The sequence below is a fragment of the Rhinolophus sinicus genome, chromosome 1, assembly GCF_057876585.1.
Source record: "Rhinolophus sinicus isolate RSI-liver-muscle chromosome 1, RSI-T2T, whole genome shotgun sequence".
In the NCBI taxonomy this organism is placed as follows: Eukaryota; Metazoa; Chordata; class Mammalia; order Chiroptera; family Rhinolophidae; genus Rhinolophus; species Rhinolophus sinicus.
In genome coordinates, this window is record NC_142501.1 from 16423452 (window position 1) to 16446292 (window position 22841).

A 22841-nucleotide genomic window follows, 5' to 3' on the forward strand; every position below is an offset into this window, starting at 1 on the left:
AACCAAGTCCTTTTTTATTTTTCAAATAATGTGGCAAGGAGAGGCAAGAAAGTTAATGTAAAAAGCTGGAAGTAGAAATCCTCAGAGAATTAATAGAAAAATACCACAATGGGCCATTTTAGTTAAGAAGGGTCACCCTTGGCCCAGAGGTGGGATGGGTAAGAGACAGAAATAGAAAATCAAATATTCAAACCAAGGAAGAATGTATGCGCTGCTTGTCAAAGTAAAGTAAGAATTATACAGTTCTCCAAGGAACCTCAGAAGAGAGTCAAGGAACCTAGACTAGAAGGAAGCTGATGGAGATTACAGCAAGAAATGGGGGTGGGGAAAGAGAGAGAGAAAGAACCAGGCATGAAGATGCAGGAAAACGGGGCTCTCAGAGGCAGTGATGGCCAGTGAGCAGCTCTCGGTGGCGGGAATGGCTGCAGGTTCCAATTGTATCCATTGTGCTTTGCAGAACTGCAGGCAGAGGGGTCAACCTCCTGGCCATAGTTATTAAAACAAGTTCTCAGCAGATAATAAAGATCTCCAAGGAGATGAGTTGTTTTTGCTTTTGTTTTTTTCCTAATTCACACAAAGCCATTCTTTGGAGTAGTGGGACTGCACTGAGGAAGTTTGAAAAGTGCTGTTCTCTTTCATGCTGCTGTCAGCAGTGTGGCCCTTCCAGCTCATCGCTCGCGGGCATCATCCCCAAACGGTCACTTAAACTATATTGTACCAAATTTCCTCGTATAGGTGGGATTTTTGAAAAACTCGAGGGAAAAGGCCAGTCAGTGGTGGTTAGAAAGAATGAGCTGTGCAGGGAGACGCTGGTAAGAGATCGGAACTCAATAGGAGTTTGAGGTCACCAGGAAAATCTTAAGTACCTAGAGAATCCCTGTGGATATGAGAGGTTGGGGGAGGCACATTGGGGCTCCCCCGATTTGTAAGATGGATGTACAAGCAGTTTTTATTTAAATATCGTAAAAACCAGGTAACTCCAGTAGGCTGGAGAACTGGGGTTCCTAAAAAGTCAGCATTAGTATTATAGGTGTTAACCACATTAGATGTGTCTTTCAGATGAAATCCTCTCCTGCCCCACAGATACTCGAGCCATTCTGTTAGTCCTTCATCCTCATAGGCATGCACAAAATGGGGCTACTGTTTTTTTTGGGGTTTTTTTGTTTTGGTTTTTAATTGGGGAATAATGTGTTTCTCCAGGGCCCATCAGCTCCAAGTTGTCCTTCAATCTAGTTGTGGAGGGCGCAGCTCAGCTCCAAGTCCAGTCACCATTTTCAATCTTTAGTTGCAGGGGGCACAGCCCACCCTCCCATGCAGGAATTGAACCAGAAACCTTCTTGTTCAGAGCTCATGCTCTAACCAACTAAGCCATCCGGCCGCCCCAGGGCTACTGGTTTTTAAACTCTACCTATTTGGTATGGTCTGATGGGTAAATTGCCAGATATCTTCAAGAACCTTGGTACCATCTTTCTCCCACCCACAGTTGTAATGTGACTTTAGGGAAGATCCTGTACCCTCCCTAAACCTCAGGTAAAAATACCTGTCTTGCCTCTCACATCAGTTGTGATTAACACCAAACAAAGTAACACAACCACAACAACAAAAGCATCCTTGGATGCAAACATCCTTGGAAAATGTAAAAGGGCCATAGAAATGGAGGAAGCTATTCATGCAAAGGTACATTTTCTTGTCCCTGGACTATGTGTGACCACATTCAGAATGGTAAGAGACCCTGGGACAGGCCATTGTTGTCTCGGAGGGAAGATGCAGGCCCATCTAACTGGTTCCAGCTGCTCAGAAGTGGTGCTCGCTGGGGCCCAGGCGGTGTCCTCGTGCTCCACAGCAAAGGTTCTCATTTTAGTTGAAAGCACAGACTTCTCCACCCCTCACCACCTCCAGAATTTGTAATCTAGATTTGAAACCACATGTAGTCATGCTGGTCATTTTTTTCTGAGATTGTCAAACTTTTGCAGCTAATTATCAGTTGGAGTCAGTGTAACAAAACATACGTTTCTATGCTGGATTTTATTAAAATGCCTGTGATATCAGCCAGGGGTTGTGGTAAGTATGCTGCTAGTATGTACAGTGGGGTTTTTCCTTTCCCTCTGAGGAAAGCCTCAGCAGGCTTTATAAATCAATACTATGAACTGGAATGGTTGAGACTTACCATAAATGAGTGCTATTGCTTCCGCTTTTGAGAAACAATGAACAGTTTCCTGGCTTTTCAATTAAGGCTATTGGGGGCTACGAAGGAAAAAAATGTAATGTCTAGTAAGTATGTTAAGGGCCAAGTATGATTAATGGCTGTTCAGAAGGATCCTCAAAGCTGATGCCTTATAGCCCAGGAATCTGCATTTACTGGCAACCTCTGAAAATCTAGCTTCCATGAATACTATCATGAATACTCATAATCACAGAAAACACAAAAAAACCTCTTCAAACACTACACATTTGGCTCAAGACTTAAATCTTCCTCGAATGGTGGAGTAGGTTAAAAGGCTTTGAATGCCCCTCAGTGTCTTTTTATCATTTGCTTTGAAAACTCAACACTTCCCTGCAGATGATTTGCTGGGGATGGAGGGAAAGGAGAGGGAGGAAAGGAACACAGATAGTTTCTACCATCTTCTTTGGACTTCTGAGCTATCAATATAGAAAATTCTAGAAGAGGTCATCAGACAAGAACATATCCCCCAAATCACTCTCATCTGTACCCTCTCCTCTCTCCTTCCATCCCTGGCCACAGAGAACCAGGATTTCCTCCTGTCTGAAGCTGTGCCTTCCTCAGCTTCACATCTTCCCGCTGTATCCGCATCTTAATCACGTCCACTTCTTGTCTCTACAGATGTGCTCACGTCCCCTCCATCCTAAGGATGGGAGAGTCCTTTTAGTTGCTTTTCATCACAACTGAATGTCAAAAACGTACTGCCTACACACTCTTTACTTGTCACCCGTTGCAATCTGGTTTCTTCTGACACTACTTTCCCTGAAACTTGTAAGAATCATGTACCTTCTCCTGGCCACATCCTGCAAACCTCTCTTCAATAATTATTGTAATTTACCTTTCTGCTGCTGTGATTATGTTCATACTGATGCTTCTAACCATCTTTCTTTCTACCGGTTACATAATGGTTTCTTCTCCTGCTACTTCCAATTGCTCTTTTTCAGTTTCCACTGTCAGCTCTTTTTTTTTAATGACTCTTTAAATATAGGACCCTCACAAAAGTCCATCCTCACTTTTCTATAATTTGAGTTTCTTCGTCTGTAAAAAGAGGGTGATGTTGCTGGTGGGAATGTGAAATGGTGCAGCCACTTTGGAAAACAGTCTGGCAATTCCTCAAAATGTTAAACATAGAGTTACCATATGACCCAGCCTTTCTACTCCTAGGTGCATACTCATGCACCCAAGGGAAATAAAAACATATATGAACACAAAAACTTACATACAGTTTTCACAGCAACATGATTCATAATAACGAGAAGGCAGAGACAGCACAAATATCCATCAACCGATGAATGGATAAACAAAATGTGATGTACACATATAATGAAATATTATTCGGCATGAAAAGAAATGGCATACTGATATATGCTACAGCATGAATAAACTTGGAATAAATGCTACAGCTTGAATGAAGGGAGTCACGAAAGACCTCACATTATATGATCCCAATTATATGAAATGTCTTTCATTGAAAAATGTATTGTTTTAAATCAACAGCAATTTACTAACCTCTCGTAATTCTGTGGATCAACCATGTGGTTCTTCTGTCTCAGGTAATAATAGCTGGGGTCCTGGGAGGGCTGGAAGTTCTGAATGTCCTCATTCCCGTGGCCAGCAGTGGTGGTGCTCACTGGCTGGGTGCTGAGCTGTGACTACCAGCCAGCGACTTCAGTTCTTCTCTGCAAGGGTCTCTCTACAGAGCTGCTTGAGCTTCCTCTGAATATGGTACTGGGGTTTCAAAACAGAGCATTCTAAGTTGACAAACTCAACGTGCAAGCACTTATCAAGCATCTGCTTTTGCAACATGCTTACCAATTTCCTATAGGCAAAAGCTAGTCACATGGCCAAGACCAGAGTCAAGCTTGGAGAAGGCTGACACAGGACTTGAACGCTGGGGGTCACAGTTTATTGAGGACCACCACAGGCTTTATGAAGACAAAATTGTCAAGTATTGGACAAGTTTTTAGAGAACTGGTGAGAATTTTTCTGCCCCTTTGACAAGTTAGTTATTTTGGTACCTTTGTAGAACACTTATAAGCCATAGAAGGTAAATTTATTCATCAAACATCAGACTAATGCTTGGTCCTTCACTAGGTGCTAGAAATACTTTATAGAGTTAGGACTAAACCTGGCTTTGAGGAGCATATAGGCATATTGGAGAGACAGGTATGCAAATATGCAACTATAACAGTGTGATAATATAATAAAAGTGTACATCTTCAAGGCAAAATGGCAGCCCAGAGGAGAAAACTCTTAAGTGTGTTTAAAGAAAGAAAAGGAGGCATTTTCTAGCTAAACAAGGGCAGGGGAAGAATAGTCTTGGCAGGGCAAAAAGGCACATAACCATCATGGCAGTCTTTGCAAGGATTACAGGTCAGAGCTCTGGGCTGTAAAGGGTGGGTGTGGGTGTGAAGATACAGTTGGACAGGTATGTGGAGATCAGATCAAGAAAGATCTTGTATTCCATGCTAAAGTGTTCCAGGCCCCCATGACCACCCCATGGGGGATGGGATCCATGGAAAATTTCTTCAGTGGAGCAGGGAGATTGGATGTATGTGTTATGCAGATTGGCCACCTCTGCATCCTGCCTTGGATTTTCTTTTCTTTTTTCTTTTCTTTTCTTTTCTCTTTTCTTTTCCTTTCCCTTCCTTCCTTCCTTCCTTCCATCCTTCCTTCCTTTTTTCTTTTGTTCTTTTTTTTCTTTTCTTTTTTTGCTCCGTATCATTCCTGCAGCATGACTCAGTGCTTCCACACATTCCCCAAATAGAACAAACTCCTCCACAAAACACTGGTGAAAAATGTAGATTTTTCTCTACATTTGTACTATGTATTTCTATATCTCTACAGAAACTAATGGTTTCATGTGTGAGAACGCAAGGGGAGTCACATTTGAGGGTGCACAAAACCTCACTCCCCAAAATTCCCATTTCCCCCCAGGCCCTCCTTTGGCTGCCAGCAGGGTCCTCATCTCTCTCTGGACCTTCCCCCCTACCCTCCCCCCCCCCCCCCCGCAGTCTTTAATTTCCTCTGGCCCAAGATTTTTATTCCAGAGTCATGCTCCCCTCTTCCTCTATCTCACCATCTCTTTCTCTTTCTCATGCAGAACAATTGAGAACACTGTCCTAACCCTTCCATTCCCATAGCCTCACTCAGCAAAAAACGACCTGCCAATACTGATATCTTCATATACCTTGAAAGGCATCAGGGAGTGTTAATTATATAAATAAAATGTCAGTATGTATTTCTGATATACCTTTGAAATCTCACTTTGGAAGCCATACGAAGAATGGATTGGGTTGGGGACAAAGTGAGACTAAACACAGAGAGACCCATAAGTAAGGGATTGCATTAGCACAGGAAAACTACGTGGAGAGGCTAAGACAAGGGGCTGTGGAGACAGAGATAGAAGGGGCAGACCTGATAGCAGTTAGGAGGTAGAATCAAGTGGACTTTGCCATTAATCTGGTCCACAACATTCATTAAAAATCGCAGAGTTACTCTCTCCGGTGGAAAAGGATTTGTTAGGATATGGGACTATTTGTTGAGCCAGATCTAGGAAGGGAAATAACAGTGTGATAGGGAATTAGTTGAGATGTTGCTATGGTGATCCTCTCAACTCCCCGTGTCAGCCATATTGGAAGCATCAGGTAGGACAACATGAGACTGATTTTTTAAAACACCAGAGCTCACACCTCCAAATAGGTGTTGGCCTCTAAGTCACCATGGGCAACTGTCACTTACTCCAACAATGCTGCCATTGTTGAAATCCTTTCCCAGCTCCTCTTTGGCTTCTGCATTTGGAGCCAGGATATGAGACACTTAATAGTCTGGTCTCATTACTTGATGGTGACTTTTTATTTTTCCTCTGGAAAGCTTTTGCCACCACAAACATCCAAATTGCTTTCCAAACACCAAAACTAAGCTTTTAACTTAGGAAAATAAATTGGGACACGAGAATGGAAGAGCCTCAGCTGAGGCTCATGGGTGGGGAAGAGACCAGAGCCAACAGACTTGCCATGAATAGATGCCCGAGTCAGTCCTGCCTGCCGCTTCACCTCCAACTTCCTGAGCCCCACACATCATCAGAATGCAGTCTGGGCAACTTCCCCAGATGTGACACTTCATTCCCGGGATGCAAGAAGCAAAAGAGATTCAGAGACTAGGAAAGGACACAGACGCCTGGAAACGAGCTTTCCTCAAAGAGTGCCACTGCTGGTTTTCTACAGAACGAGGCTGAAAACATGTTTTCCTTAGTGGACTCTGCTCACCTCCAGGATCTGCTTACCAGGAAAAGGTGGGCATTTTAGGGTGGTCCCAACTCAGGAGGAAGTCCAGGTTCAGTATGGCTAAGTAGACATTCCTAGTTGTTAAAAAAAAGTCGGGGAAAGAAAAGTATCAGAAACTGTAAGATATTAATGAGTAAATGCATTTAGTACATGTGAGTGACTAGCCCGATGCCAAACAACATTTGCTCAATGAGTATTAAATAAATGCTCAGGAAAAGCATGGGGGTTTTTTGTTTGTTTTTTAATGGAAAAAACAGATAGTATGTAAATTACCTTATGCTGGCCACAGATCCTGCTGCTTCCACATAGCTGCTAGTTTCAGATGATTGCCTTTTATTTATTTAACACAGATGTATATAGTACTTACCGTGTCCCAGATACGGTTGTAAGCACCACATAAATGCGAATTCATTCAATCCTGATACCAATCTTATGAGCTAGGTGTTCTGATTTTTAATTCAACTTTACAGATGAGAAAACTGGGGCCTGGGGAGGATAAATAAGTTGCTTAAGTCACTCAGTTAATAAATAGTAGGGTTTGTGCTCTTAATTACCACAGTTTTCTGCCTTTTGAAATTCACCGGTAATTTTGCTCACCTCTGGTAATCCTTTTTTACCCACAGATATTCTATGGTGGACCAAGGATAAGGGGGGTTTCTGGGTTCCCCTAGGTAGAATAGGTAAAACAAAATAAAACAGAAAACACAGTTTATTAAGGCTGAAGATACCACGTGGTCGTTAGCCCAGGCATTGGAAACGTTTTTTTTCTTAATAAACCTTACTTTTAGAACAGATCTAGATTTACAGGAAAATTATAGAGTTCCCACACACTCTATACCCAGCCCCTCCTATTTTTAACATCTTACATTAGTGTCATACATTTGATACAATTAATGAACTAATGTTCATAAATTATTACCTGAAGCTCATACTTGATTCAGAGTTCCTTACTTTTTACCTAATGTCCTTTTTCTGTCCCAGGATCCCATCCAGGACATCACATTACATTCAGGTGTCATATTTCCTTAGGTTCCTCTCGACGGTGAGAGTTTCTCAGACTTTTCTTGTTTTTGATGACCTTGACAGTTTTGAAGAGTATACTAATCAAGTATTTTGTAGAACGCCCCTCAGTATGACTTTGTATAATGTTTTTCTCAGATTACACTGGAGTTATGTGCTTCTGGGGAAAAGACCACAAAGGGAAAGTGCCATTCTCATCACGTTATATCAAGAGTACGTACTATCAACATGACTTATCACTGTTGATGTTGACTTTGATCATCTGGCTGATAATTTCAAAATCTGTGTTAAATCTGAGTCTGGTTCTGATGCTTACTTTGATTCTTCAGACTCTGTTTTTCCTTGCCTTTTAGGATGCCTGTAATTTTTTTTTTTTCTTTTTTTGTAGAAAGCTGGTTATGTTGTATTAGGTAATAGGAACTGAGGTAAATAAGACTTTAGTGTGAGGATTCATGTTAATCTGACTACAAATGGGGCTGCATTTAATATTTGCTGTAGATGTGGGTGCCATAGGCTTCAAATTCCTCTGCTGTCCTTGTTTTGTGTGCCCATGTTGAAGCCCTATTTGGACTTCCCTCAGAAACTCCAGATTTCAGGTGGTGGTTACCTCTGCAACCTCAACTCTCTGCCGAGTCTAAGAAAAGTCACTGATTTCCCATTTGTTCAGCTTTTCTCTGGTTGTAAGGATGGGAGTGATGCCTCCTAAGCTCTTCACATGTTGGAGCTGAATCCATGTCTTCCCAAACATTTTTCAGAGCAGAAACCTTTTTCAAATGAAAGCATTTGTACCTGGGTGGGTCTCCTCACTGTCCAGTGCAATCCAAGCACTAGTGCTGGAGTGTTTCCCATCTGCACCTTCACAGTCCCCGTGGGCATATAGGGCACCCCTACCCAGCCATGCTGTGTTTCAGGAGCTTTACAAGGATCTTAGGCCATTAAAAAGTGGGTGTCCATACAGGGGAGTAAGGATGGGACTCAGCAAAATTTGGGGCACGGGCAGGAGTCTTTTCAGCTGGAAAATTCAACAGGAATAATCAGACAAGTCGTGGAAGAATCCCACAGACAGTAATGGGAAGGGGAATGAAATGTGGTTTGTTTCGTGTGATGGTGGTTCACATCGCCCATGAAAGGGAGGCAGGTGGTTCTCAGACTATGGCGTGGCCCTCACGAAGCTCCTTGGTGCTGGCCGCTCTCTGGATATTGACCTCTGGTCCTCTCTATGTGTCCTCCACCCTTACTGTCAAGGTTTGGTTCTCTTGTCTAAGACATTCTTCAAGATCATGCTCCACCTTCCTTCAGCCCTACTCTAGCCCACTGACCCTCAGCTTTGCCCCGATGGTGGTGGAGTGAGTGCCCTGGGACTTCCTCCATCCTCTACAACTCATGTTCTTGCACAAGGTCTCCCTTTTGCTCCCAAAGTCCTGGTTATTAAGGATCTTCTTTTTCTCCCGATAAAACAGCTTCACAAAGCAAAGGCTTTGGCGCTCTAGATTAGTATTTCTGATGCGGGCTTTGACATTCTATAGTTACACTGAACATTGATAGTTTCTTTCACTTTTAATTTTTGCTGTAACATTCTCAGTACTCCATCAGGCAATTTGGGTGTTTTTGACTAGTTAGAGAAAATGTCAGGGTTTCATGCAAAGAAGTACTGAAACAACAAAAAAACAAAGATAGCTACTTTCAGATACTTTTTTTCTGTATTTCTCTGGACACTCTGTGTGTGTATGTGTGTGTGTGTGTGTGTGTGTGTGTGTGTGTGTGTGTGTGTGTGTATACACAAGCTCTGGTTGGATTGCATAAACGGGTCCAGAGCCCTGCATACCAAGCCTCCTCCACGACTCACCCCATCCATTAAAACTACTCTTATAAAGGTCACCCTCACGTCACCTAATCCAGTGGTCAGTTCTCAGTGTGGTGTTCACTCAGTGGTCAGTCCTGCTCTTTCTTGCCCTGTCAGCAACACTGGCCACGGCTCATCACTTCCTCTTACTGGAACACATTTCCCCTTTGTGTTCCGCATGCCACTTTCTCAGTCCTCCTCCTAATTGGCTGTTTGCCCTTTAAAGCCCTCTTTACTGGGTTCTCTCCTCCTCTTCTGTTATCCAATGCCGACATGCCCAGGGCCCCTTCCTGTCTTCTGTGGACACTCATTCCTGGCCTGAGCTCTCATTCAGTGTCATGACGTTAAATGCCATCTCTGTGTTGATGACTTGCTAAATTGTGTCCCCAGCCAGGACCACTCCTCTTGCCTTGAGACTCAAACAGCAAGTGCCTCACTCTGCATCTCTACTAGATCGTGAACTTCACGTGTTCAAACCCAGACTCCTTATCTCTCCTCCCAAAACCCGCTCTTCTCCCCAGAATTCCACATCTCCATAAATGACAATTAATTTTTCTAGTTTTTCAGACCAATAGCCTTGGCTTCTTTTTACTCTCATCCCACATTTAATCTATTGGCAGATCCTGTCAGTGTTTTTCCACGTCTGGCTGTTTCTCTTTTACTGTTTGCACCCTGGTCTAGGTTGTCACCAGCTCTGGCCTGGATTTTGCACAAGTCTCCTCACTAGACTCCCTACTTCCCCCTTAACATTCTAGAGCCTGTACTTTAAAATGCAAGTCAGATCTTCCCCTTTCTTTTCTCCAAACCTTCCCGTGACTTCTGCTCGTCCCATCTAGGTTGGCAAACCTTTCACGACCATGTGCCCAGCCAACTCTCTAACATCATTTCCTGCCAGTCTACAATGGACTCTTTCACCTCAGCCCTAACGGCCTCCGTTCTTGTTACTTAAAAATGCCAAGCTTACTGCCACGTCAGGGTCCTCGAACAGACACTTCCTTCTGCTTGGAGAAGTCTACCTCAAATATCCATATGGCTCTCCCCCTCACTTCCTTCAGGCCCCTTTTTATTTATCACCCCATTTTGACTCCTTTCCCCATCACCCTGATTAACACAAGACTGCGATCTCTCTGTGTCCTTACCCATCTTTCGTTTTCTTCTTTGCCTTGACCGTTATCTGGCATATTAGATATTATTTGTTTATCATTGGTCTCCCTTATTAGAAGGGAGGCTCAGTCAGAGCAAGAACTTTGTTGGATTTGTTTGCCACTCTATCTCTGGTGCATAGAACAATGCCTGACATCCAGCAGGAGCTTAATAAATAACGGACGGATAAATAATGCATGAAGAAACCCATGAAGTGCTTCCAATAAACTCAAAATCCCCAATTCTTCTATTTTGAAGATCAGGACCTGAGGTCTCCAAAAAGAGAGAAGTAGCTTTTGCAAGGTCACCCAGCAGTCAATGGCACAGCTGGGTCCAGATTCTGACTCTCTCAGTTCCCAGTCCTGGCCTCTCTCCATACATGTCCCAACAATAGTGGAAGGAACAGATGTCAGCTTCTGCCTATCAGCTGACCTTATGAATCTTGTGCTTCAAAAGTTTACCCGATAAACTGTAGGCAGAGAGGCCAGCCAGGAGGCCGAGGCTGTGGTGCCACCAGGAGGGGCATGGTAAAGACCTAGCTCCCTAGGGACTGGGGACGTCAGGAGGGACGGCAAAGTCTGGGAGACTTTGTGAAAAAAGCTTGTCACATAATTGAACGTGGTGCTTAAAGGGACAGAAGGAAAAGAGCAAAGTCCATGTTCTATTTATCTTTGTCTCCTCCATCACGGTACTTAGCATAAAACGGGCGCACCACAGATATTTATCGCGAGTCACAGTCATCAGGAAGCTGAGCAGGATCACAATTGATGGTTGTTCTCATGAGCCAGGTTCATTCTTTGCGTGTAATGGGCAAGTGCGCTAACTTGGGGTTGGGTAAACCTGGGTCACGTTTCATCATTTTCACTTAGTGGCCAGGTGATGCTGGGCAGAAAGCTATTCGCTCCTCAACATCACCAAACTAGGGAAAATATGAGGGGTCGGGGCAGAAAGGGGGACAGGGTGAGGGACTGAATACAATCGTGTGTATACTGTTCTATATTCGCTGAACAGTTGACCCAGGGGAAGCCCTCCATAAATGCTCACCTTTATTTACTATTTTATTGGCTTCTGTCTTCTTTTGAAATCCATACCCCTTGTTTCTGGAATTGCAATGCTGCATTCTCAGCTTCTGTCCCCTGCCCCTTCTCAAGGATATCTAGACAAGAGAGAGAGAGAGGGCTCTTGTTATTGAATTTAGGGTTGGACCCCACCTCTGAACCTGGGATTGGTTGGGTGGTCTCCGTCTGCTTAGCTGGCAGCTTTCTCATGAGGGCCTGGGTACCCTTATAAAAGCATAAATCACATCAGCTCGGCTGAATAGTCATGACAGGCACTCAGGAGCCTAGATGTGAATTACAGACCAAGGGTGGGCCTGCTGTTAATGTTTCCAAGTGGTGACAACTTGCTCCCAGTCCCATCCATACCTCCAACACTTGGTTCACATCGCACCTTTGACAATGGCATTGGTTCCAGAGGAATAAGAATTTGAGTCTCACCTCTGAGCTTAGAAGAGGCAGGAGGGCCTTGGTGTTCCAGCTTGAGAACAAGAGAAAAGCTGTTTCTGTCCCATGCTTGCTCACGGGAGCGGCCCACTTTTGCCCTTCACGGGATTGTATGCTGTTCCCGTCTGAGGCCTGCCAGCTTTGGAGCTTAAATCTCCAAGACTAAGGGAAAGCGGGGGCGGGAAGAATTTTGGAGAGAGTCCAGGACTGCCTGGGCATGCCAACCCAAATAATTCAGGCAAGCAAAAATGTGCTTGGACCTGAGCTGGCTGTCTAGACGCTCGTGATTGCACACAGGTATGACCTTGCCCTTCATTTGGCCTGTGTTGAGCTTACTTAAAGGTGCCTGTCAATGACTGTCTCAGTTTGGGTTCCCCCAGAAATGCATTCAGAATGAAGGATTTCAGTGCAAACAATTTACTGAGGAACTGACCCTAGCATATCCTGGTGGGGAAGGAAGATGTGGAGTGAGAGAGAGAGATGGGAAAGAAGCTAATACAGGGTGCGTCCTTCAGCTAGTCACCACTGTGGGCAGCTGCAACTCAATCCTTCTGGGTGACTATTGAGCTCATTGTAGAAATGCCCCCAGGATTACACCCCAACAAGAGGGCAAAGAGGCTGGGGTGTTTACAGATTGTTAGCTCTCCTCTGTCATGGGTTGAGGGCACATTCAGCCTGCTGGGAATATAGAATAAGCTGCATCTTCTCAGGCTCAGAGTCTCAGGACCTCTGGGTAAATAGCCTTCAGCTCAAGGAGGAGAACGTCTGGGCATCACCAGTGTCTGCGGCCAGCCAGTCAAAGCACAAAGCTCCCTGAGTCTCAAGTGATGACCGCTCAGACTGTACCCCATTCCTCCTAGAGATTTTTGAATCATGGTCATCAAGATATAGAAGTTAGGAAGCTTGGCAATAATTTCTCCCTCTGCCAGGAATCCCTTCTAATAATAACTACATCTATTGAGTGCTTAGGATGTGCCAGGTACTTAAATCCTCTCATTTTACTTGATAACAACACTGAGAGGTGAGAACGATGAATATTATCTCTCACGTTGCACAGCACGAGTAACTAAGGCTCACAGAGGCTGGGAACTTGCTCAAGGTCACATAATCAATGAGGAATGAAGCCAACATTTGAACCCAGGCCATCTGACTTGAGAGCCCACACTACGCTCTCCGTCACCTCCTGCAAATGTCCCCACACAACCTGTGTCAGGGCTCCCTCAGCCCAGGATGGCTTGTGCTGCTCTCAGAACTGTCTGCTAACAAGCCTGTTGGTCCTTAGCTTAAGAAGCGGTTTGCCTATTTGCATCCTGCTTCTTTCAGGCTGGAGAAAAGAGGGAAGGAAATTGGCATTTTCAGAACTGCTGCTGAGTGCTGCCCCATACCTGCTCGTCTGCAATGCGCAGACTGGCCCTGTGAGGTTGGGGTCAGGATGCCCCCACATTACAGGTGAACATTACAAGTAAGATTCCGAGACGTGAAGGGACTTGCCCATACCCCAGCCCCAGAGAGGCAATGGGGTGAAATGGATGGAGTGTGGGCTGCAGGGTCAGTTGCCCATCCAAATTCAGGTCAGGCCTCCCTCTTCCTGACCAGGGTGGAAGGAGCTATTCCCTGCATCTAATCCACACACATGTCCTACCAAAGCACTTAGGATATTCCCCATCACACACCAGTGGTTTATAAATAGGTGCTCTCTTGTTGGGAGTCCTCTGATGACCTTTGAATGCCAATTTAAATAATCATGTGTTAAACTAATGTACCGAAAAGAGAAATGAGAGAATGAATGAGCAGGACCTGAGTTCAATTCTTGACACTGTCATTTTTCTGTTGAGGCTCTGGACTCTGGGTGGCCTGAATTCCCCTGCCCTGAAATGGGCCTCACCAGGCCCCATGTTGGCTCTTGCCTGGCAGGAGGCCACACTGGACTGTCCCATGCCTCCTGCTACCCTGTCAGTTGGCTCTCACTCCTCCCCCTACTGCCTCTAAAGCTTCCATGCCTTTTGTCCATTCCTTCGAGGTCTAGAAAAGTGACTAAAGCTTCTCTGACCAATCGATTTCTTCTAAAGTACTGATGGCCACTAAAAGCTTAATGCACTACCTTTCATGGGAATTTATATTTTAACAAGGAACGGTTAAACAACCAATGCTTTACCTCAGCAGGATAACAAATGTAACAATTAATAATTACTTCATTGCAACTATATGCCAGGCACTATTTTAAGCGATTTACAAAGTTAAACCTCACACTAATTATATAAGGTAAGTTGTTAGAATAGACTCTTAAACTTCCATCAAACATCTTCCCACCAGCCTGTCATGGGTCTCTGAAATCTTTTAATCTGGTGGTTCTTCAATCAGTGGATTGCTGCCACAGTGCCTGGCACATGGTAGGTGTGTGGGTTCCCCAGAAGAGGACTCTGCACAAAGATTCAAGTGGAAGAGGTTCATTTGGGAGAGAGGTGCAGGAAACACTGATGGGGTGGGGTGGGGAGGCATTCACAGAAGGGAAATCCACCTATAAAAGGGTGTGTTACCAAACTAGCCAGAACGATGGGCCACTGGAGCTCAATCCCATGGGGGACCATTGGAAAGTGGTGTAGAAACTGTCCCTTAATGTTAACCCACCTCAGGAGTAGAGGAGCTGAGGTATTTATAAGTAAACTCTTCTTAGTCATTGGGGGGTGGGGGGCAGCTCCCAGGGAGCACTAATTCCTCACCACTTCATCAGTGAGTGTAGGTAGCTTTGGAGAAATCCCTTAGGTAAAGAGATACAGGAGCTGGCAGAGGAAGTTGGCTAGAGTGCACCAAAGTGGTAAGGCACAAAGGATATTAACAGACACCAACAGGGTCCGCAACAGTATTTACTACTATTGTTGAACGAATGAATAAGTAATGAGTGAATGAGATGAGGTGAGATGAGATGAGATGAGATGACATGAGATGAGATGAGATGACATGAGATGAGATGACATGATGGTGGTGATGGGAGGCAAAGATACCCTGATTTTTGTTGGTTTGGTATGACTCTTATGCTTCGTTGTTTTCTTGGTGATATTCCCCCCTTCAGAATACTGTACCACAGAACACCCACAGTGTCTGATCTTGTCAGCAGCAAGAGGAAGATGCTTTACAAGAGTCCTGGGAACATGGACAGAGCCCTGGTTTCAAATTGGTCAGCCGCCACGTGACACTTCCCATCATGCGTCTGAAGCTTTCATCACAGAATGCCAAGGCCTCTGCAGTAGCTATCAGGAAAGCAGAAAGGACTCAGTGAGCAGATGTCGTCAATTTCTCACTTTTCCACTAGTGAACCCAACATAATTCTAACCTTGGTAACACAGGACAGTGGAAACTATGTGCAGCACATGTTTGGATTAAATTCTCTGTTGATTTCTCTTGATTTATAGGTTAAAACCCAGCCAGTGCAAGTCTTCCCCCCACCCTCCCAATTTCTGTCTTGACCTAAGTGTTCAGTATTTTGTCAAACTACAATTTTTGTTATTTTTAACCTCATAAAAATGATTAAAATTTCAAAAAGCCCTGCACAAGATTGGAAGATAGTTTTTCTGTTTTTGTTCCAAGAATTATTTCACATTTCTGAATTAACACCGTTCCAGGTCCAGAGAACCACATGATCTCATTGCTCTTAAACACAGATTTCTCATTATTAATTTTTTCATATGTCAAACCAGAAAATAGAGCTTCAGATCCATAAGCAACACATATGGTGATGGCACTAGGGTTAATGCAAGACCCAACTGTGACATAATCCTCTCTGGAAAAACCTTCCTTCCCTGACAGCGATAACGTCTTTCTTTTCTCCTTTTTCTTTCTCTTCCTCCTCTTCCTCCTCTTCTACTTTCTCCTCCTCCTCTTTCGGTTTTTTCTTTCTTTGGTTTCCAAGTGGAACATTTGTGTGTGTGTGAAAGGCCTAATACACCTTGAAATCCAAGCTCATGTCTCAGAGAGAATTGAAAAGTTGCTCAAAAGGAGAGTCCAAGAAGACATCTGTAGCTTTGAGAAAACATGAGCAGGGTTGGGTGCTCCCAACAGGAGATTGTCCATCAGAAACTAACACTAGTTTGAGTAACTACAAACCAACTAAGACAGCTACCTGGCCACTTTGAGGTCCTCATGCTAGGGAACCAACAAGCAAAGGCGGGGCTCTCTATACTGGACAAGTGATTGAACCTGACTATTAAGAGGAAACTGAGTCCCTACTAAGTGCTAAGAACAGGAAAGGGTATATGTGGAATATAGGCAATCCTGGGGATATCTCTTAGGAACACTCTGCCCTGTGATAAAAATGAATGGAAAACTACAAGTCAGTGAAGACAGGACTACAAGTAGATTTAGGATTTGAGTCATTCCACCCAACATGGAATACTAGCTGTGGGGCTTCCTGAGGGCAAAGAAAATATAGAAAAGATCATGGAAGGAAGTATAATTACCTGCTATGGTGATTTGACCAGTTGCAGAAACTACGACTATTGTAGTTATGAGCATTTCTTCTTTTCTTTCATGTATTTGTGTGGATCTATATTTATACGGGTTTAAACATACAACACACATATATGTTCTTTTCATATATTCTTTTTCTTTTTCCTCTTCTCCTATTCTTTTACTATAACATATAAGATGTGATAAAAGTGGTAAGCCTTACCTCTTGGTATTTAAGTTACAGGATATTAAAGGGAGAGTATGATTCAGCTACTTGTAATAGTGAAAGTGAACGTAACCCAAAGATGAATAAAGTATGTCCTCTCTTGGACAGGATTAGCCTATTTCCACTTGTGTAAAGGACGGGTGCATCATGGTAGGAGAAAGCATGATTTGGCCATTTTATCTTTATTTGGAAGTTAAATAGAGAACAACAACAAAAGAGAGAGATACACTAAGTTTATAGAAGTTGCACTGTTCTGCAGGCTTCCTAAGGGCAGATCATCCCATTGTCAACTTGGTGAAGCTAGAAAATTTCCCCAAATTCCCTTCTCTTCCTCTCCCTAATCTTCATGGTTCCCGGTTAGAGTTGGCCAAAGGAGGAACTTGTTCAAGATTTTGAAGGTAGAAGTAAATCAGTGGCCATTACTCTTGGCAGATACACAATACGTGTCCAGATACGGTTGTAGAGAAATGCAGAGTTTCTCACTATTCTTTGCTCTGTGTCCAGTTTGTATTCTAGATTGCTAACCTGCTGACCAATTTTCAGCTCTGAGCTCAGTATAAAGGCATCAGCTTCCGTAGACTCCTCGAAGAGCCCCCCTTTGCTGTCCACTGCAAAGGCTGGATGAACTTGACTTCTCATAGCATCCTGTAAGTGCTAACTGTTCACCTGGATCTGTGCTTCAGGAGATCAATAGCTCTTTCTTTGAAACTCTTATTCCTCTTTCAATACCTTCAGTTTCCCAGTTTCTTCTCTCACACTTGTGAAAGGTCTAATTCCCATAATAAACCCTTTACTCCCATAATATTCACTGTTACTGTGCCTCTCTGATGGAACCCTGACTGATACAACCTACAACCTAACAGGAATTACAGAAGATACTTCCATGAAAACAGTCATCTCCTAAGGGGATGTAGTGAGGTTCTGAGGTGAGCAGCGGGAAACAATAGGTGTTAGATACGAGATCGCACAAACCAGCGACAGTCAATCAGGCCAAGAAAAGATAGCTAAAAATAGACTGAATCCTTCAAATCCTCCTTTGAAAAAATAATATTTCTTAATTTCAGAAAAGATTTCAATTACTGTTTATCTCCCACCTTCTCACTGGCATCTTTTATAGATATTTTTTAAAAAATGCCAATAGTGCCCAGCATAGGTTAGACAGAGACATAATTCCAGGGTGAAGCTGTGGACTCCCAAGCCAGGCATCTTGGAATTGTACCCAAAGGACACACATAAATGGTAGGTGAACTCAGGGCCACCTGCATCTGAGGACTTTCTCTGTCCATTCTCATCACAGCACTTGAAGGTGGTGCTCAGATTCTACCTTGGTCTAGATCCCAGCCTATTTCATTGTAGTTCCGGAGCTCTGACATTCTCCTTCATTTCTGGACATTTTTCAATTCTCTAGTAAAGTGTTACCAACCTTTCGGCGGCATATTCTACTGATCAGTATCAAAAGACATGGGTTCCACATAATAGAACCAAAAAGCTAAAACTTTCTTTAGCAAAGGACTTTATAGGTTTCCAGGCATTCCATGATCATATCGATCATTTATTTTAAGTGTTCAGGATGTAAATGTTGTAACAGGGACATGGGGAATATGTTATACTGCTCTGGCTTTTAACATAAGGAAATAGAAATAGAAATTCTATGTATAGCTGGAAACAGTCTTGAGCATGTGGCATATAAATAGTCTCGGGCATAAGGCTGAGACGTAAATCAGCCTTGTAATTAGTGTCATACGTGCAGACGGATACAGAGTTCAAGACGCAATTAATTATGAGTAATTTTTCTGACATAGAAGCCTGCATCATACTGTATCCAACTCATTGTTTCAACCCCCTGGTGTTACACATTCCACTTTTGAAAACCCTGGTTCGTGGAAGGTTTCTCATCCCCTAAGGGGGCCTCTGAGCCAGGTGGGATGGAGGACAGACAGAAGCAGATGCATCCCAAGCACCTGAAAGTATGTTTATGATTTCACTTGGGGGGAATTCATCTCTTGGAGCTCTTTGATCACAGGCAACAGGAACAAACTTTGTCCAAAGCAAAGAGGAATTTGGAGGAAGAATGGGAAGCAGTTCTGATGATACAAGGTAAAGCTGGAGCCGTGGAGGGGGCGGGTCGAAGGGGCCAACACTAACAGGCAATCTCTTCAGAAAGCTACTTGCTTGAACTGCAGTCAGCGCTAGTCTTGAGTCACTCTGCTCAAGACTCAGCTTCAAGGAGAAGGGACCATCAGTTCTGCTTAAGTTTCAGGCTACCCTGGCCAGAAGCAAGTGGTTGTCAGACCCTTGAAGACTACGCATTGGGAGAGGAATGGTTTCTCATAGAAAAATCAGGATGTTCTTACCAGATAGTGAGGTCATAGCATTATGAAAAGATGGGTCTCATGGTATCGGTCCACTGACATTCTGTACAGGGGAAAAGATAGGGTGGCCCGAGGACAAACTCCTCTCAGTGCTATGCTTCCCTCTCCTCTTTCCCTATTCAGTATCCCTGGGTTTGGGGGGGTTACCCAGATCCAGATGGTATTTGTATTTCCAAGAGCCCCAGCCAGTCAATGTCTGACATATGTCACATGAAGAAAGTTATGAAAGGAAAGCCAAATGACAATTGGGACAAAATTTTCCAGACAGCTCTCTGTATCTAGATCCCAGTTACAAGGAGTCTGAAAAGTTTCATTATCTAGGCAGAGAAATCCCCCAGAGGAGTTTTCTAAGGCTGTTGAATTTCTTTGCTGCCCAACAAATGCTCAGTTCTCAATCCCAAATCCCTTCCCTCCGGTCAAATGCATCTTTTGGCCCCAATCCGGACTCCCATTTAGATAGCTCCTAATATCTGGAAAAGCCTCACAGCAAAGCCAATGAGTCAGTTTTCTGAGTCTCTTCAAATCCCCAGAGATTTCCCTCCAGAAGCTTCCACCAATGCCCTGAGGATGTATAAATATGTCTGAACATCTAGTTAAGTGTACGCTGTGGGAGTATTTGTACATAGATTCATTTATCTGCCTTTGTCCTGTCTCCCGTTTGAGATCAGAAGAGTCCCAAGGAGAAGGTCACATCTGGTTCGTTCTTCTGCCTCTCCCCACGGCGTCTCACAGAGTGTATGCTTGATCAGTGCTAGTAACTAACTCACATAAAGAATGTGGCGGAAAGGCAACATGTTAGGAGACACAGAATTGGGTTCTAGTGCCAGTTTTACAGTTCGCTAGCTGAGTGACCACGGGCAAGCCATTGAACCTCACCGAGCCGCCATCCTCTCCTCTTTGCCAAGGTGGCCACAATCCATTCCAGCTTTATGCCAGAGGGCTAGTGCATGCTCAAATGAGGGAGCCGATATGAAAGTGGCTTATAATCTCAGCTATGGACATGCCGCGTAGTTATTAGTTTGCCCTGGCACGCTAGAGACCATTTGAATGAAAACCAGAGAAGTTCAGCCAGCCCTGGAGATGCTGGTACTCCAGTTCTTCCTGGACAGTGTCTCGTGTTTATGCCTTTTGGGGAACATTCAAGCTAGGAGACCACAGAGCAGAGGCCCTGCTGTTTTATTTCGAGCACAGCAACAAGCACATTAAAAACAAGGCCTGCTGAACACCGGCGGCGATGAAATACTTTATCAGAGGACATTAAGGAGTCAGGCTCTTCCTTTCTCAGCAGTATTTCTCTAATGTCTCTTTTTCCATCTGTCTCTACCATGAAGACCCTTGTTCACACCCAGGCTGTTTCCTGCCTGGATCCCTGCCACCTCCTACTGCCTGACTTTCTATCTCTTGCCTCCTGACCCTGCTTCAGTGCCAGACAGTCCAGGATGCCCCTTCTCAATTCAACCTGGAGTGGCTTCTGGGTTTCTATCCATCCTGCCTTGTCTGTTGAGAGGAATAGAGATCTTTAAAATTGCCTTTCATATCACTCCAGTGTTTCCTGTTATCCTTTCTTCCCCAGTTATGAATTCTGTTTGCTTTTCTTCCTAAAATTGCCTGCTCAGAGCAAAAGCTCAAAGAGCTTTACCTCCTGTCTTGGTCTTTTCTTTTTGTGGGTTTAATATAAATCAGTTTTGCTGTCTCTGGAAACTAAAAGCAACGTATAACCCAAACCCCAGCATTGCAAGATGGTTCTGAAGTCTCGGTAGAAAGTCCGAGGAGATTAACATGAAAAGGAACTCCTATCTTGCAAACATTTGCTGGGGAACCCGCCATTCCGTAATCACCCCAGTGCTGAGTGCTCTGATCTCTTGGTCAAAAACTATGCAGGAGTTTTGCTCCCAGCTTTTCTCCTAAACCTGGACCCAAATTCCTTTCTTTAGAAGCATCTGGTCTCCTCATTTAACTTGGCCAAGCACAGCTTGACAAGCCTCCCCCACTGTGATGGCACAAAAGGAGGAAAAGGAGACCTGAAATCAGCCTGATACAGCCTCAGACTTCAATTCCATGCTATTTAAGGTGAAGTAAACCATCAAAGTGATATATTAGGGAACTCTGTGCAGCAAAGCCATGTTCATTCAAAACTAAAGGCAGGGAAGAAGTGGATTTAGAATAAATAGTTCTGGTGCTTTGGGAAGAAATGACTGGAAATTCTATCCTGCTGTGCCTTTCCTTCAAAATAATAATGGCCAACAGTATTTGTGTTCTTCAGAGTCAACGGAGTGCTTTTACAAATGGGGGGCATCAAAGAACAGCATAGTACTAATTTATATTTGACTCTTTCTATTTTCAAAATCCTTTTGGACTGGACACCTCAGTTCATCCTCTCCTGAATTTTAGAAGGTGGATAAAGTGAGCTTTATTCAATCAATCATTCACCTCCCGTTTATTGGATACCGATCGTATGCCTGGCGCTACTCTAGGTCCTGGAGACAGAAGCCCTTGAGTAAAGCAGATGAAGCCCTGAGCTCATGGAGCTTCTGTTCTAATAGGGGAAAAAGACAATAAGCAAATGTGGACAAATATAGACTATATCAGATGGAATCAGGTGGGGATCAAAGCAGGACATAAAAATAAAGCAAGGTAAGGGACCAGCAAGGCATAGGGGCGTTCTGTCAGGTGGTTTCTGATGGAATGATACTTGAGCCAGGGACGTAAGGAACTGAGGACTGAGATGAGCAGATGCCTGAGGGAACAGAGGGCTCAGAGGAAACATTTAGGCAGGAATGTGCTTGGCTTGTTAGAAAACTTGCAGGGAGGCCAGCATGGCTGAAGCAGAGTGACGAGGCAGAGAGAGGTAGGAAATGAGGTCAGAGAGATGTGAGAGACAAGACATGTAAAGTCCTGTCGGACATTGCAAAGGCTTGGGCTTCCAGCCTGAGCGAGTGGGAAGTTTGTCCACAATTTTAAGCAGAGTAACATGATCCTATTTACAGTACAAAAGGGTTACACGGGCAGAGCCTGTGTGCTGTCCCCCAGCACCCATTCTGTCTTACTTGCATAATAATGGAAAACCCAAAGTTTTAGCTGGACTCAGGGCATCCCAGAATAAAGACTGTATTTCCCAGCTTCTCCTGCAAGTAGGTATTACCACATGACTAAGTCTGGCCAATAGGTAATAAGTGGAAATACTGTGTGATGCTTCAAAAGATCATGCCTAAAAGATAGGCAGTTTGTACCTTTTCACCTTTTCCTTCTCTGCTCTGTCCTTCATTCTCTGCCGAGAATGCAGATGTGATGTGATGATTGGAGCTCTAACTGCCACATGAGGGTCACATCTGTAGATGGCATAGCGGTGAATTGGAAGAAGCTTAAGTCCCCAAGGACTTTCTGAAATAGATCCATATCTGCCCACACAGGCTGCCTCCACATATTTGTTTCTCTGTTTCTGGCAGCACAACCCAGGCTTAATTGCTACACTCTTTCTGGCCACTGTGTTAGAAATAGACTATAAGGGGGGACAACAGGAAAAACAAAACAATACACAACAACAACAACAACAACAACACAACAGGGATCATCTCTATTTCATGAATGAGAACACTGAGGCTCGAAGAAGTTAAGTGAAGGCTATTAGGATTGTGCTTAAAGGGTTGGCGTTTAAAAATCAGCAAACCTGTCTATGTAAATCCCGCCTCCAGCATTTTCTAGCCTGTAACCTTGGGCAAGTTCCTTAGCCTCTCTAGGCTTTGATTTCCTCACCTGTCATATAGGGATGATAACAACACCTATCT

The 22841-nt window shown here is 43.9% G+C and overlaps 2 long non-coding RNA genes across 2 annotated transcripts in view; one reads left to right on the top strand and one right to left on the bottom strand.

Annotated features, from left to right (window-relative positions):
- Positions 1-3664: 3664 nt before the first annotated feature.
- Positions 3665-22841, bottom strand: part of LOC109445814 (uncharacterized) — a 59140-nt gene continuing 39963 nt past the window's right edge. Inside the window, exons 4-7 of the long non-coding RNA XR_012494080.2 lie at positions 15110-15263; positions 11558-11669; positions 6507-6581; positions 3665-3949 (exon numbers count right to left, since the gene is read on the bottom strand). This is a non-coding gene — a long non-coding RNA (uncharacterized LOC109445814). The remainder of the gene's footprint in view (positions 3950-6506; positions 6582-11557; positions 11670-15109; positions 15264-22841) is intronic.
- LOC141570157 (uncharacterized) lies at positions 5706-15563 on the top strand. Its single transcript, XR_012494081.2, has 3 exons — positions 5706-6515; positions 7666-7740; positions 15086-15563. It is a non-coding gene; the product is annotated as an uncharacterized LOC141570157 (long non-coding RNA).